Source organism: Polypterus senegalus, chromosome 1 (assembly GCF_016835505.1).
Source record: "Polypterus senegalus isolate Bchr_013 chromosome 1, ASM1683550v1, whole genome shotgun sequence".
NCBI classification, from domain to species: Eukaryota; Metazoa; Chordata; class Cladistia; order Polypteriformes; family Polypteridae; genus Polypterus; species Polypterus senegalus.
The window spans coordinates 326,773,720-326,790,711 of record NC_053154.1 but is presented as its reverse complement, the minus strand read 5'-3'; the positions used below and the strand labels follow the sequence as shown (position 1 = coordinate 326,790,711).

General features: G+C 40.3%; 1 long non-coding RNA gene across 1 annotated transcript in view; it reads right to left on the bottom strand.

Annotated features, from left to right (window-relative positions):
- Positions 1-4,670: 4,670 nt before the first annotated feature.
- The window catches only part of LOC120516135, a 39,719-nt gene continuing 27,397 nt past the window's right edge, over positions 4,671-16,992 (bottom strand). Inside the window, exons 2-3 of the long non-coding RNA XR_005630791.1 lie at positions 5,842-5,920; positions 4,671-5,588 (exon numbers count right to left, since the gene is read on the bottom strand). This is a non-coding gene — a long non-coding RNA (uncharacterized LOC120516135). The remainder of the gene's footprint in view (positions 5,589-5,841; positions 5,921-16,992) is intronic.

The following is a 16,992-nucleotide window of genomic DNA, read 5'->3' as shown; positions in this document are numbered from 1 at the left end:
CACGATCAATGGCATTGCCCCTGCTGACTGAATACACATTTGCACGAGTATACACATGCGACAGAGATTTGATGAGGGAAAGTTAGTGGGGCTGGAGTGTAGCAGGAATAACTGGCTTTAGCATTACCTAAACTGACTAGACTGGGCTATTCATTAAACACTGAGGCACTTAAGTGGGTGTCTCTTTGGGATTAAAATAGACAGCCTTTGCTAATTCAGCCTTAGATAGAAACAGTTTAGTTTTGTTTTTAATTATGGTGGGACACAAAACCGCATGACAGTCCTGTGTGACAAATGAGGTGAACATGAAATGAGAGTGCCCCCGTGCTTGAAGTAGGTTGGTACTCATCAATACGAACACTTTTTCCAATTTCAGCATAGAGTACAACTTTGTAGTGTTGTTCAGTGAGTACCAGCACCTCTTCAGGAATCTTCATGGGTGGGACACGACAATTTTTTATTGAATGTTACTTTGTTTCCATAAATGGAACATGGCCAGTAATCTGGTTCCACTTCAAGCACTGGAGCACTCTGACATACAAAGAGGACCCAACGAATTGGCTTTCAGATCTAACATTATCATAGGGATGGGACAAAGACCTGCTAATGAATTAAAAGGAGCCAGCACACCCTGTGCACAAGAATACAGGGCAGCTATCAACATGTGCAATGGGACTCACTAACTGAAGCTTGACAGGCCAAAGGACATGACTGTGGAGACCTGAGACACAACAAGCATAGGATTATGGAGGTCTAAACGGAGTGAGAGGGATCACCATGGAGCTGATACACAAAGCAGGATATAAAGTTTCTATAGGATAGTGGGACATGCCAGTCAGCCCCGAAGTTCTAAAAGACAAGACTATCAGGGGCAGCCACAGGACTACAAAAGGAGATTCCATTAGGTCCTGATTCTAACAAAGTCAAACATAGATACATTTTTTCAGATAGTTTGAAAAGTCTGATACTTCTGAAAAATACAATCTACGTAACTCATACAGTATCTTTGTGCAGCAGCCCAGAACCCCTGTGTGTTGTAATTTTAAATTAAGGAGCACAGCTCAGGGTGAAATCTTGAAAATTAAAACAGCAGTTTTAAAGTAATTTTTGGATAGCCAAGTGGCCAGTGCTACTACTTCTCATTGTAGCAGACTGGGTTCAAATCTGAGACTCTGATCGCTGTCTCTATAGAGTTTGTATGCTCCCTCTGTGTTGTCTGCATGGTGATTTCTCAGGGTATTCTTGTTTTTTCCATATGCAAGAGACATGCCTCTGAGGTATTTCAGCAACTGTAAATTATCCCATTGAGTGTTTGGTCGTGTGACCGAGACTGACTGAGGTACTGTCCAGAGTTGACTCTTGCCTTGCACCTGGTACCATTGTGATGAGCCTAGTCCTCACAGCCTCAAACTGTAGAAAGCAAGTAGAGAAAATGGCTGGGTAGGCACAATTTCAAATTGTATTCTGTCTAGCCATTTCCGAGAACCACATTTATCTCCTAGAAATTAGATTGTTCTAGTTTTGGTATCCTATTTAAGATCAAGCCATGCCTCTCAAAATCATCTGAACCTTGTTCTAGTTAAAAGCAATTACCTATTAGTGAGGAAAAGGTAGTTTCTCTGGTAATTAATATAAAGTTAGCTTCTGTTTTTTTTTTTTAACTTTATCTGTTAAGCAGTTTCTCAAGTTTGCCTAGCCCAATCGGTTACAATACTTTCACTGCTGCTTCAGTCTTTTGATCCTTGTTTTATACGAGGGGGAGTCAAGCTAAAGTTAGAAAATGAGATGTATCAGAAAATGGAATGAACCTTAACAAAACTGATCATGTCATTTCTCAATGCACTTGTGCCACCCGCCTTGAAGTGCCAGCAGAATAAAAGGTTTTGTCTCGTCCTCTCAACCACTCGTGCACCACTTTCTTCACATGGTGATTTTTCTTGAATGGATGACCACCCAGATGTTTTTTTATCTCTCCAAAAAAGGTGGAAATCACACAGTGCCAAATCTGGTAAATAAGGAGGATGTGGTAATACCTCAAACTTCAGTTTCTCCAGACAAGCCTTGGTGTTCTTAGAAGCGTGTGTGGCATTGTCTTGCTGCAAAAAGGACTCCTTAAGAAAGCAGTCCGTGACGCTTGGATCGAATAGCAGGCTTCACATTGGTCTCCAGCAAGTTACAGTAACTTGGACTAGCGACTGTAGTACCCCTCGGCATGGGGTGTTTGACAGTAACTAATGTGCATGAGTGGTTGAGAGGACAAGAAAAAAACTTTTATTCTGCTGGAATCCAGGCAGGTGGCGCAAGTGCATTGAGAAGAGTGGAGACTCCATTGAGAAATTACATGATCAGTTTTGTTAAGGTTCATTCCATTTTCTAATAAATCCCATTTTCTAATTTAGCTTGACTGCCCCTCGCATCTTGAACTGTGTCTGCCATTCACCCTTAAAATAATCTGTACCGCTCACTATGCACTATAAACCGTTTTTATTGGAGGAAAAGCTCAAAGTTTTCAGGAAAACTAGAAACTGGAGCCTGCTTCAGAAGCATTAGACACAAAGCAGAGATTATCCTTGAATGGAGCACAAGTCTGTCATAAAGGCACACTTTTTATCCCAGGCCAATTTTGTGAAAAGACCTTGGAGTACATTTCCAAAACCTGCGTGGGGTTTGGAATCATTTGTGCGGCAAAAGGACAAATGCCATATGCCCAACAAAATTGCTAGAGTGAAGCTTAATAACAAATTGTCATAAAAAGAAACTATTCAAATTATTACACAATAAACAGGCAGATGGACTAAGAAGCAAAACATTCAAAAAGGACAAATGCCAAGCAAAGTTAAAGGGCAGGATATTTATTAAAAAGAGAAGGCCTAGCAAAATAAAAAAGCCCAAAATGCAAATTGGTTTGATCAGGCTAGGAAATACAATACCCGTGCTCAGGTGGCAGACCCCTGAAGTACCACCACTTTTTACTCAAGATAAACAAAGAAATGCAAGAAAAGGAAACAAAAAGAACAAATACAAAACCAATAAAAAATGATAAAAATTATTAACAGAAAGAGAAACTTAAAAATAAATATATACTTAAAGACGTTGCTTTAACAAAAACAGCAAGGTAATTTATAAAAAAAACAAAACAAAAAGACATACATAAATGGGAAGATGATGTGTTAGTGAAATTTTACACCTCAAATACGGTTCACTAATTTCATTTTTACATCAGTGTATGTTTGAGTCAGTCTGATGACCAACTGTGACACTGCTCTGTGTAACGGGTAAGGTCAAGCTAGGATCATCCTCAATAGGACCTGTGATCACTTGCTCACCTACCAGCGACCAAAGCAGTCTGATTTTATGCCTAAGAAGTCTACCATTGACTGCATCCTGGCACTATGGTGTTCTCATGGAGCACAAACGTGATTATCGGCAGAGTTTCTTTGCAGCCTTTGTCAGTTTTCATAAAGTGTTAGACTCATTTGATTGAGCTGCCCTGTGGGACATCCTGAGACTTCGCAGGACCCCCCTAAAGTTGCTGGATATCATGGCCGGCCAGTACAGTGGTACTGTGAATGCTGTACATATTGGAGGCAGATCCTCTGCATTTTTTACAGTTGACTCTGGGGTTCATTAGGGTCTGTTTTGCTCCTATTTTGTTCAATGCTTGCATGGACTGGGTGTTGGGCAGGGTTGTGAAGGTCCAGAGGCTGTGAGGAGTCTGTTGGTGAAGGAAGATTCACTGATCTTGACTTTGCTAATGATGCTGTGAACTTCACAGAGTCAATAGAGGCTCTGATCGGACTCTCGAGAGATTGAGTGAGGAGTCTGAGTGTCTGGGCTTGCAATTGTCCTGATAAAAGGCAAGAGCCAGGCCTTTAATGACCTCTTGGGCAAAGCTAGTGGCAGAGTGTCTGTCTACAGAGAGAGTTTCAACCTTGTGGAGAGGTTTACTTACCTTGGCAGTGACATTAATATGCCTGGAGTCTCTTCTCTGAAGTCAGTAGACAGATTGGGAGAGCATGGGATGTCCTGAGGTCATTGGACAGGGTTGTGTGATGCTCCTGATATCTCTGCAAACGGATGAAAGTCCAAGTCTTTAGAGTCCTGGTGCTTCCAGTCTAGCTATATGGTTGCGAGACACGGATGCTATCCAGTGACCTGAGATGAAGACTGGACTCCTTCAGTACTGTGTCTCTTTGGAGAATCCTTGGCTACTGCTGGTTTGACTTTGTGTCGAATGAGGGGTTGGTCACAGAATCCCGAATTAGGCACGTTACCTGCATTGTGAGGGAGCGTAAGTTACGGCACTATGGCCATGTGGTGCAATTCTCTGAGGGTGATCCGGTTCACAGGATCCAAATTGTCGAGGACCAAGCCAAGGGGACTCCCACATTACATCTGGCCACAGCAGATAAAGGGTTTTCTGGAGAGTGTGACTGGACAACGTGTCTGTCCAGGGGGATGCCAACCAGAATCCTGAGCTGTTTTGTCGTGTGTTGGATGTGGCAACAAGCTGTACCAGTGCATGTTCTCCAACCTGACCTGACCTCACCTGTGACTAGGCCAAGGCACGACAAAGAAAGACTCATTCAGCTGTTGTTTTGAGTTCAGTAACTCACTTTAATACATTTTTCACAAAGAAAGATTTTTTTTTGTGTATGCTATTACTTGCTGTTACAAAATGGGGCTCCTATTGGATGGGTGCGTTACTTTTATTGCTTTTGTTTTTTATCGTCACAAAAACATAGGATGTAGACACCTGAAGCATAATAGGGAATGGCTGTGGGGCCTGAAGCAAAGAAACAAGAATCTGTGCAGTATTCACAATATGGGAAAACCCACTGTGAACCTGGTATGTGGCAGGATTATTGGTAGCTAGTAAGTAATGACAGAGGCCAGGATGGACAAACACCACATCACTTGGTTATGGGGTTATCATATAAAGACAGGATGATGTTGATTTGGCATATCATGAGAAACATCAATGGGAAACTGGTGAGTAACCGGACAGAGCTGAAAGTGCCTAAAACACAAGAAAGAGCACTAGACTTTGTGAACCTGATGCACAACGAGAAGCCTCATTTGGGCCAGACATGTAACAGTATAATGCAGAGGCCTGTAGATGTCTGACAATCAATGTGAGAGCTCTGCATGAACCTGGCACTTAAGACTATAGACAACAACAGGTGGATGCCACCTTGCAAGAGACCAGATCTGAAGGGTCCCAAAGTGTAGTGACAATAGCAAATGTGACACTGAAACAGAAAGTAATGCAACTATAATACTTAGCAATTCTAGAGTAATCTGGACTTAATATAAAAGCAGCAGACTGAGAGGGGCTTGATTTATAATCGTAAACTCTTTGAAGTCCCTGACTTGTAGTATTAGAGACCAATTTGGACCTGAAACACAAGAGAACAGAATTATGGAGGCCTATTGTCCACCCATATCTGAATATTATGAATGTTATATTAATTTGTGACTCCATATTAACATTCTGCCCGTAAGTATGTGCGTTAGTAGGGCTGTGATAGAATGGGGTGACATCCATGGCTCGTTCCTGCTTTGCACCTAATGCTGCTGTCATGATCCTGAATAAGGAGACAAATACAGTAGATGAACAGTAAGTATAATGTACTGCATAACTACAGTATAACATAATGCATTGAGACTTGACTAAACTTTACTTATAATAACACACAGAATAAAGAAAACATATATACAGTATATATAATACACTAGTACCTCATTTCTCATGCAATTACTAACATTACAAAAATGCATGTACTTATACCATTAAATAAAGGATTTTTTTTTAATAATATACATTTTGCTTTTACCAACCAGCACAATCTTCAGGCAGTAACCCTGCAGCCTCCATGCTAGTCGTGGCAGTTTCTTCTTTATGTCTTATTTCAATTATCTATAAAAAAAAATGACGTACAATAATTAATCAACTCTCGCATGATTAAAATTTCAATAAGTTATAACTCAATACAATAACAAATTTTGGTTGAACATCTGAAGAGTATATCTGAATTAAATGGAACAAATGCTCCATAAACTTTGGCCTCATCAGCACCTTCATTGAGAATGAGGAGTAAAGAGATCCCCCAGTTGTGCGTACACAAGAATACATCATTAATTTAATATCACCATTAAATGAGTCAATTCAATGTGCCATGACAGGCTAAAGATATTTTTTTGACATTCAGCAACCTTGAAATGAAAAAACAAAGTTCAGAAAATGGATTGATGAATTTGTCTATTAGATCCTCGAGTCCCAAAGAGGAACTTCTGCAGAATGAACAGGGTGGCTTAAAACTACAAACAACCATTGTTTTATATAGTATGTGGACCACCAAAGCAAAGTGGTACAAAGCACCAAAGATATAACAGTACTTTCTTCTTTCTCTCTCCTCTTCTCTCTTTTTCGGTCGCCTCCACTCCTCCTCGTAAGCTTTGTCCTCTACCTCCCGACTCTGGCTCCCTGACTGGTAGTGAGATGGCTCCTTATATAGTGTACCTGGAAGCGCTCCAGGTGTTTCTCCACCTTCTTCCGGCTGCACTTCTAGGTTTGGCAGAAGAGGTTCCCCCAATGACTCAGATGCACCTGCAGCACCCCCGGCGGCACCCACAGAGCCCAACAGGGCTGTTCCAAACTACAACTCCTGATTTCCCCTCTGGGGATCCGTGGTGCTGTAGCAACCCTGGGGGGCTTTCCTTTACTGTCTTGGGAATATATTGACTCCAATATGGTCTCTCCCTTGGTCCTTCCACCCAGGCGATGTCAATGGCCCTGGTCATCCGTCACAAGTGCTTAACATCCACCCAAAGAGATATATTAGTACAGGGCTGTAAGAAATTTGTCTATATAAATTTAAAGTAATGAATGTTTGGATTACACAGTCTTTGTCATTTGTCTCACCTACTGAATATTGTGTACTGAGTAGTATATGCAAATAAGTACACGTTACAGTATTTGACAACAGAAACATGTTTAACCACTGGAGGACAGTGTGCCACAAACCGATTCTCTCAAGTTGTTTTTCTCAATGGCTTTGACGCATTTCTCAAAACAGTGCCTCAGAAGTTCATAGCATTAATGCCATCGGCCACGGCACTATTTCAGTTCTCATTGTATTTAAACAAAATACACATATTGCAAAACAATGAGCACAACTGTCATAGCATAGATGCAATTCTCATTTGGGCATTACATGATGGTCAAAACAGATTGTAGTTTTGTCACTTGGTTATGTACATTTCACACCCACATTGATACACAATACAATGTGCAATGAACAGGGTGCTGAAGATGCATGCAGTGTCAATAAAACAGCTAAACAAGGTGGCACCTGAAAGGAACAGTGATAGGTGACACCTTTATGTAAAGGTATGATCAAAAAGTAATGGTTTTCCTTTCAGACACTGTAACAGAAATGAGAATGTAGCATGTACTGTATACTGTTACTGCTTTGTTGTATGGAATGGTGTATACCAATGTTTGGTTTTTACAATATGTAAAAAGTGCTTTTGTATGTTCTGTTGAGGGTAAAGGAGATGGAGGCAAGTGACATTCCATACACGTTTATGTGGATGAGGCTGGACACACCCTGAACAAAATTAGACAATGTGATAGGAACACCACAGAGCATCCACAGTGGAGGTGCCAGGGTAGAGTTTGGGGTAACATAGCATAACTATGAGCCAACTATACTTCCTTAGAAGGCTGGTGTCCTTCAACATCTGCAATAAGATGCTGCAGATATTCTATCAGACGGATGTGGCGAGCGCCCTCTTCTATGCGGTGGTGTGCTGGGGATGCAGCATAAAGAAGAGAGATGTCTCACGCCTGGACAAACTGGTGAGGAAGGCAGGCTCTTTGTAGGCACAGAGCTGGACAATTTGACATTTGTGGCAGAGCGAGAGGCGCTGAGCAGGCTCCTGTCAATCATGGAGAATGCACTGCATCCACTGAACAGGATCATCTCCAGGCAGAGGAGCAGCTTCAGCAACAGACTGCTGTCACCGTCCTGCTCCACTGACAGATTGAGGAGATCATTCCTCCCCACACCATGCGACTCTTCAGTTCCACCCGGGGTAAATGTTAACATTATTATACAATGTTATTGACTGTTATACCTGCCTTTGCACTCTCAAACCTTGCATTTTCTAACTTGCAATGCATTTTTTAATTAATATTGTTTTTATCAGTATGCTGCTGCTGGAGTATGTGAATTTCCCCTTGGGGATTAATAAAGTATCTATTTATCTATCTAACTATGTGTGCAGCAATATCTGGAAATGGTTTTATCTACCATGTTCCTGCCATTAAATCTTACAACGCCAGGCATCTTATTGACTTCTTGACCTATGCAATGTTTTCTTTCATGAAAATGACCAAGTAGCAGTGAGGCTTGACCTACCAAATTACTTCATTTTCACCAATCTGATATACCGGTTTGCTGGCCAACAGAAAATGTTGATGGGTTTCTGCCACCCTTTCTAACTTTCCTCAATCCAACTGGGAAATTTTTTGAAAGTGTAAAGCATATGACAGGGTGCCTCGAGAGGAGCTGTGGTATTGTATGAGGAAGTTTGGAGTGGCAGAGAAGTACGTAAGAGTTCTACAGGATATGTACAAGGGAAGTATGACCGTGGTGAGGTCTGTGGTAGGAGTGACGGGTGCATTCAACGTGGAGGTGGGATTACATCAGGGATCGGCTCTGAGCCCTTTCTTATTTACAATGGTGATGGAGAGGTTGACAGATGAGATTAGACAGGAGTCCCCGTGGACTATGATTGTTTGCTGATGACATTGTGATTTGTAGCGATAGTAGGGAGCAGGTTGAGGAGACCCTGGAGAGGTGGAGATCTGCTCTAGAGAGGAGAGGAATGAAGGTCAGTACTAACAAGACAGAATACGTGTGTGTAAATGAGAGGGAGGTCAGAGGAATGGCGAGGATACAGGGAGTAGAGTTGGCGAAGGTGGAGGAGTTTAAATACTTGGGATTAACAGTACAGAGTAATGGGGATTGTGGAAGAGGGGTGAAAAAGAGAGTGCAGGCAGGGTGGAATGGGTGGAGAAGAGTGTCAGGAGTAATTTGTGACAGACGGGTATCAGCAAGAGTGAAAGGGAAGGTCTACAGGATGGTAGTGAGACCAGCTATGTTATATGGTTTGGATACGGTGGCACTGACCAGAAAGCAGGAGACAGAGCTGGAGGTGGCAGAGTTAAAGATGTTAAGATTTGCATTGGGTGTGACGAGGATGAACAGGATTAGAAATGAGGGCATTAGAGGGTCAGCTCAGGTTGGACAGTTGGGAGACAAAGTCAGAGAGGCGAGATTGCATTGGTTTGGACATGTGCAGAGGAGAGATGCTGGGTATATTGGGAGAAGGATGCTAAGGATAGAGCTGCATGGGAAGGTGAAAAGAGAAAGGCCTAAGAGAAGGTTTATGGATGTGGTGAGAGAGGACATACAGGTGATGGGTGTAACAGAGCAAGATGCAGAGGACAGAAAGATATAGAAGAAGATGATCCGCTGTGGTAACCCCTAACGGGAGCAGCCGAAAGAAGAAGAAGATTGAAAGTGTAAAGCATATGCAGCCATTTTAGCTTCACAACCAAACGTCCTTACTGGAGGCAATGGATGCTGCTTGTTATGACATTGTACTTGAGGATTGCTGTGGTTGGCTGAGACATACCAGAAGATCACTCCCTCAGTGTCTTAGAAGGCAAAACAATGGATGTGATGTTGAATAAAATCTTGTTGCCCAGATCTTGATGATCAATAAAACATATTAGGGTGGCAGATTGGTGTATTAGTAGCACTAGGGCTACACAGTAAAGAGATCAGGGTTCACATTCTGGGTCCTCCCTACATGGTGCTCGCATGTTCTCCTTGTGTCTGTTTGTGGGTTTTCTCCATGGGCTGTGCCCCACCACATCCCCCCAACTGCCACAATACAAAGACATGCAGGTTAGGTGGATTTGCAATGCAGCATTGACCTATGTCGGGGTGTTCACCCTGTCCAGGGTATTGTTCCTTCCTTGTGCCCTATGCTCCTTGTGACAGACTCCAAATTTGCACAATTCTACACTGGATTAAGTGGGCTTACAAAATAGCATGGTAAAACATGTTAGCCTTGGTGTTTTCTGTCATTTTAGTATTTGTGTTTCTGGTGTTGTTTTCCAGTCCATAGTGTGTTTTCTTCATATTATGTGTTGAAAGAACTGTTACAATTTCTCACTTGCTTTTCATTTTTACTGTATTCAGATATACAAATACTGCTACACAATAAACATTTTATTCTGATTTGTGTGTGTTGAAGAATATTTTGCCTTCTCAGGAATATTACACAGTTTGTCCATTTGTAATTCAAGTACTTATTTTTTGTTTTAGTGTCTATGAACAAAACGTGCTATTCATTTGCAAACAGTGTAATGGCAACTGAGTGGCGTTGTGTGCTTTGACATGAAGTGGTTATGTTTGGAGTGCTTTTGGATTTTTTGAACAGGTGGTTTAGTGTTGTGAGAGATGCTTTGACTGTTTTGAGAATTGCATTTATGGTTTTGAGAAATGCTGTTTAGGTGATTGAGAAAAACTGCAATGTGCTTTACTAGTTTAGAAAATAGGGGAGTCATTGTGCCTGCTCAAGTATTTGTTATTAGCAAGTCAGGGCTCTCCTGGCAGCGTTGGATGCAAAGTAAGAAACAAATCCAGATGACACCAGTCCATCCCACTAACACCTGCCTAATATAGGTTCTCTTTCAACCAAAAGCTGTAATACCATAGGGAAGTCCACAAAAACAAAGAGAACTTGAAAAATCTCCACAGACAATGGATTAAAACATTATCTGCTGGTGCACTAACCCATGCACTACCCTGGTGTCATACATTTTGATTATCTTATATTAAATGCAAGTACAAAAAGACTTGTGATGGATGCATTTCATTCTGGTTTGTATGCAGTATTATTTTGAACTGTAGGCATAAAAACACAGCACATTCCAAAATAATTATGAAGAATAGTATTAAACAAATAGATGCACAGTTTCGTAACAATAAATAAACGACAGGCAGGAAAGTACCAAACAAGTCAGTCTAGCAGTCCAAGGCATTTATTCAAGCGAGGCGTTTCTCTAATAAGAAATACAAATTAAAGTGTTGAAAAATAAAAGCACTGGATAATTATATTGTGCCTTTACACAGCGACCATTACACTAAATAATTTATAGGTAAATCACTTTTTCCATATTCCGACAATATAAGCTTAAACTCAGGGCTACATAAGCAGCAGGTGATAAGCTGATTTTAAACATTGCCATTAGACAGTAATCGATATCCTGGGTTGCGTTACAGGTAGTTTATTTCTATATTCTTATGATGAGAGTCCTGGCAAACTAAGTTAAACCCTCAGAGCTGCACAAGGACTCTGTGGCTGGAGTGTACTTTCACATAATGGCCACCCTCCTAAAGCCCCTCACAAATAAAGTACAAGTCTTTCTATATTGCTATGAAATCACTACACGGGAATGCAAGTTACATCATCCTAACTGACTCAGCAACATCTGTAACAACATGTTTTTGATGAATCATTCTTTCCAAACTATAAGTTTTTATGTGCATTGGGTTAGGGGGTTGGGTTGTAGTTTGGTTTTATTATATTTATTTTATTTGTTTTTTTGGAGTTTCTGTAACATTTTAATTTCCCCTTGGGGACAAATAATGCATCTATCTATCTATCTATCTATCTATCCATCTTCATCCCTGACTCACTATATGACTCACTGGAGGAGTCCGCTAGGGCTATAGCTGTAGAGATATAAATCAATTGCCATTTGCTTGTGAAAAGCTGTTTTTTTAACTGGTTTTGGCCTGGTGCACTTCACAGTTAAATATTAAAGATGGTGCAAAGCTCTGAGGAATGAAAATGTACTGAAATTGGATGATATAACGGTGTGAAAATGGTACCAAAAACCAGAAGTCTTTCTTTCACTGCTGTTTTTCTGTTGTCTGTGCCTTGTACAGTGCAGTGCCCACCTAGCTTTGAACTTCTGCTGGCTTCACTGAGTGTCATTGTGTCACTTGTTGAGTTTGGTGATTACACACTGCAGGTGGTGGACTGTTCAGCGCAGGTCTTTAATAATAAAAACATCACATTTGAAAACTGAGTAGTGCTACTGCCTCAAAGACTGAACATTGTGGGTCCGATCTCGCCCATCCCTGTAAAGAGATTGTGTGTTCCCTCTGTATCTATGTAGGTTTTGTATTTCCCCCCATTTCCCTCTTTGAGTTTTCCTCCCAGGAAGTGGATTGGAGCCTCTAAATTGCCCCTCATAAGTGAATGTGCCTTGTGATGTGCTGGTATCTGCTCTGACCCCTCACACCCCTGAGCTGGGTTAAGAGGTTTTGGGAGTGTTGCTGTGTATGGTTCTCATGAACTGAATGCAGTGCCACGTGCTTTGAAAATGTTAAGGGAAATGGCGTTAAGAACAACATAATTATAAAACAAATTGCTTGTAAAATACAGTATGCTACTAAAAATGTACTGTATACTGTATATAGTGAGTTCAGAAAATCTTCAGACTCCTCTAATTTTTGCACACTTTATTGGTTGAATTTTAAATGGATTAATTTGCCATTTTTTGCCCTTCAATCTACATTCAACACCCACTATTATATAGTCCCTTTCCTATCTATCTATTATATAGTGTCTTTCCTATCAATCTGTCTAGCTATTATATAGTGCCTTTCCTATCTATCTGTCTATCTATGTATTACTGTATATCATTCCTTTTCTATCTATGTACAGTCATATGAAAAAGTTTGGGAACCCCTCTTAATTCTTTGGATTTTTGTTTATCATTGGCTGAGCTTTCAAAGTAGCAACTTCCTTTTAATAGATAACATACCTTATGGAAACAGTAGGATTTCAGAAGTGACATTAAGTTTATTGGATCAACAGAAAATATGCAAAATTAGACAGGTGCATACATGTGGGCACCCCAACAGAGATATGACATCAATACTTAGTTGGGCCTTCTTTTGCAAATATAACAGCCTCTACACGCTATAGCCTTTGATGAGTGTCTGGATTCTGAATGGAGGTATTTTTGACCATTCGTCCATACAAAATCTCTCCAGTTCAGTTACATTTGATGGCTGCTGAGCATGGACAACCTTCTTCAAATCATCCCATAGATTGTCGATGATATTCAAGTCAGGGGACTGTGACAGCCATTCCAGAACATTGTATTTCTCCCTCTGTTTGACAGTAGGTAGCAGGTGTTCTTCTTCTGCAATGCAAAGCGCTTTTTGTTCTGACCAAATAACTTCATTTTTGCCTCATCAGTCCAAAGCACTTTGTTCCAAAATGAATCTGGCTTGTCTAAATGAGCATTTACATACAACAAGCGACTCTGTTTGTGGCGTGAGTGCAGAAAGGGCTTCTTTCTCATCACCCTGCCATACAGATTTTCTTTGTGCAAATTGTGCTGCACTGTAGAACGATGTACAGATACACCATCTGCAGCGAGATGTTCTTGTAGGTCTTTGGAGGTGATTTGTGGGTTGTCTGTAACCATTCTCACAAGCCTCCGCATATGCCGATCCTGTATTTTTCTTGGCCTGCCAGACCCGGTTTAACAGCAACTGTGCCTGTGGCCTTCCATTTCCTGATTACATTCCTTACAGTTGAAACTGACAGTTTAAACCTAAGAGCTTTTTGTAGCCTTCCCGTAAACCATGAGACTGAACAATCATTGTTTTCAGATCTTTTGAGAGTTGCTTTGAGGATCCCATGCTGTCTGTCGCTCTTCAGAGAAGAGCCAAAGGGAAGCACAACTTGCAATTGACCACCTTAAATACTTCTTACCACTCATAATTGGACACACCTGTCTATGAAGTTCAAGGCTTCACGAGCTCATCCAACCAATTTGGTGTTGTAAGTAATCAGCATTGAGCAGTTACAGGCATTCAAATCAGCAAAATTACAAGGGGACCCACATTTGTGCACAGCCACTTTTTCACATTTGATTTAATTTCATAGAACTAAATACTGCTTCACTAAAAATATTTGTTCCGAAAACGCCCCAGCACTCAGATGTACTGAGTAATGAAAAGACATACCACTGTTATCTTTTTTGTTGAAAGTAGAGTAAATTATTATGCAAGCTGAGAGGGCTACTCAAACTTTTTCGTATGACTATATCTATCTATCTATCTGAGACCAGGCAGTTTAAGTGGCCCTTTTTTGGAGTTATACAAGAGATCAGTGAGTGTTCGGAATTTGAAGGCATGTGTTTGTATAGCACCTTTACGCAGTGATCACCATTCTAAAGTGCTTTTTAGATACAGTGCAATTGTCTCCATATTTGTGCAGTCTAAGACCTTGTAGTATTTAAAACAATTCCATCAAAATTAAACTGGGCAAGATAGTGCAGTGTGACAAGAGTCTTGTCTCCAGTGTTAATGGTTCATTAATTCACTTCTTAACCAGACTGAAAGACAAATACATCAGATACCAGATACTTCCAAATGATGTGCATAACCAATATGCTTCACTTATTCACTCCACATTCTGACATCAGCTTGAACCCCAACTCAGAACTGGGCAATAATAAAAATTATGACTCATATTCCTCATTAAAGAAAGACCACAATAAAGAATAAAAGCAGGAAAAATTAGGAAAAGCCCAAAAATCAATAAAAGAAAAAAACATAGTTTTGAAGGAAGCACAATGCTGCCGTAGTTAATATTGAACTAGATTCAGCTTGTGCATTGTCACTGTGGAGTGGGCATAATTTCTGCATGCTCGTTTTCTTCAGGTACTCCCGATTTTCAACCACATTCCAAATCCCTCATTAGATTAGTCGGTAATTTTAAATCCAGCCTGTGGGGGTGCCCTGCAAAGAAATGGTATCCAATCCATAGATTGTTCCTATCTTGATCTCGATGCTGCAGTAATAAGTTTCATATTTGCAAATGCAAGTCAGCAATGAATAAAATGTAGAGTCATATAATGGATGAAAGGCATTGTGAAAGTTCAAAGTCATTAAACAGTAGCTGTTTCTAGTAACATTTTTTTATTTATCCACTAGGGGACAATGTTGTTTTGAAAATACTGGTTATGGCAAAGACCATATTCTTAAGTAACAAAATATTTTTTAAATGCGTCACAAATGAATGGGTAAATAAAGTGAATTTTACACTGACAACAGCTAATTCTGATAATGTCACCTTTTTACAGATTTTGTGCACAGGCAGATGCTGTGATCTGTCCAGAGGAAACTGTGGAACCTTGTGGCATGAAGTCCAGCTCCTTATGTAGTAGACCAGGCTGGCTAATGCAGAGTTAAATGTATTGTTTCAATCTTGTGTTTTTTTGGTTTCTCACACATGTCAAAAACGTCAATTTATCTGATTTGTATGCAAACAATACTTTTTTTCATAATACATAACACTGTGTAGTAACACATAAGCACGACCAATCTTTTATAAATGAAGTTCTATAACGAGGAGCATGACAAACTATTAATAAGGGAAAATATCTTTTAAAAAGAGATATTCTGTTCCTTAAAACCCACATCTACTTAATTAATCTATGTATGCAGTAGAGAAGTGTAAGTAGCTACAGCCTGCAAATACCAACATTGGAAGGAATGACAGTCCACAGCCAGACAATCTCACACCAGCCAATATTGAATTATTGATCAACCTGTCTATCTTTACACCTTAAGAGGAAACTGATATAAAACCCAGGAGGATATGCAATGTAAACTAACATGCCAGGCAATCATTAATCCAACTAAGTGCCATGAGGTGCCTGCTGAGCAACTGGGCCACACACAGGCAACATTAAGCATTCCTTCAGTTTTTTACCACCACTTCATCACGGTGTGGAGAAGAGATGAAGTTGGTGCTGCCTGAACCAGCCACATAAAGCACAAGGTAGGGACCTTGGTTGATGGGAGAATATCTTCTTCTTCTTCTTTCAGCTGCTCACGTTAGGGGTTGCCACAGTGGATCATCTTCTTCCATATCTTCCTGTCCTCTACATCTTGTTCTGTTACACCCATCACCTGCATGTCCTTTCTCACCACATCTATAAACCTCCGCTTAGGCCTTCCTCTTCTCCTCTTGCCTGGCAGCTCTAACCTTAACATCCTTTTCTCAATATACCCAGCATCCCTCCTCTGCACATGCCCATTGATGAGACAATATGTTTACTAAATAATTTTCCAAAACTTTATTATTAAAACAAACTGAATCGTGACGTGAGAAATAAATATCGCAATAGAGTAATGATTTCTTAAACTTGATTAATCCAATTCAGGGTCATGGGGGGCTGGAGCCTATCCTGACAACATCAGGTGTGAAAAAATGTGCATAATTTGTTATAAAATGCTAAATAAAAAATGCAACCTTAATCATGTTTTTAATCAATAGATGACCAAATTAACAAAAAGAAAGCAAAATTTCACATGTTCAGCTACACAAATGATTAGAAAGTGAAAAGTAGTTAAAACAACAGATTTATTTATTTACACCAACAGAAAAGAATGCTATTGCACCTGTGCTATTTTTTATAGTAGTATCTTTCTTAGAAAGAATCCCTCCAAGGTCCTTGACACAAGCAGTACATCATAACTATAATGTTTTACCAACGCCAGCTTGGACTTGCGCCGACTTGATCCTCCAAGTAATTTTCACACTAGAGCTCTGAGAGGGCTGTAACCCTATGCCACATGAAAGCAAGCACCCACTCATGCTGGCACGGACTCTCTTCTACATCTTCATATATTTTATTTTGTGCCTTTTTAATTGCATGCTTCACAAAGACAACCACAAGAAGACATCACAACACATACAAATCAGCAATAATAATTAATGTTTTATTCCTAACAGAAGGTCATTTCTTTAGTGGTAGATGCCCCTTGAGCTAATCCCATACATTCAACCCCAGAAACAAAAAGCAAATGGCTG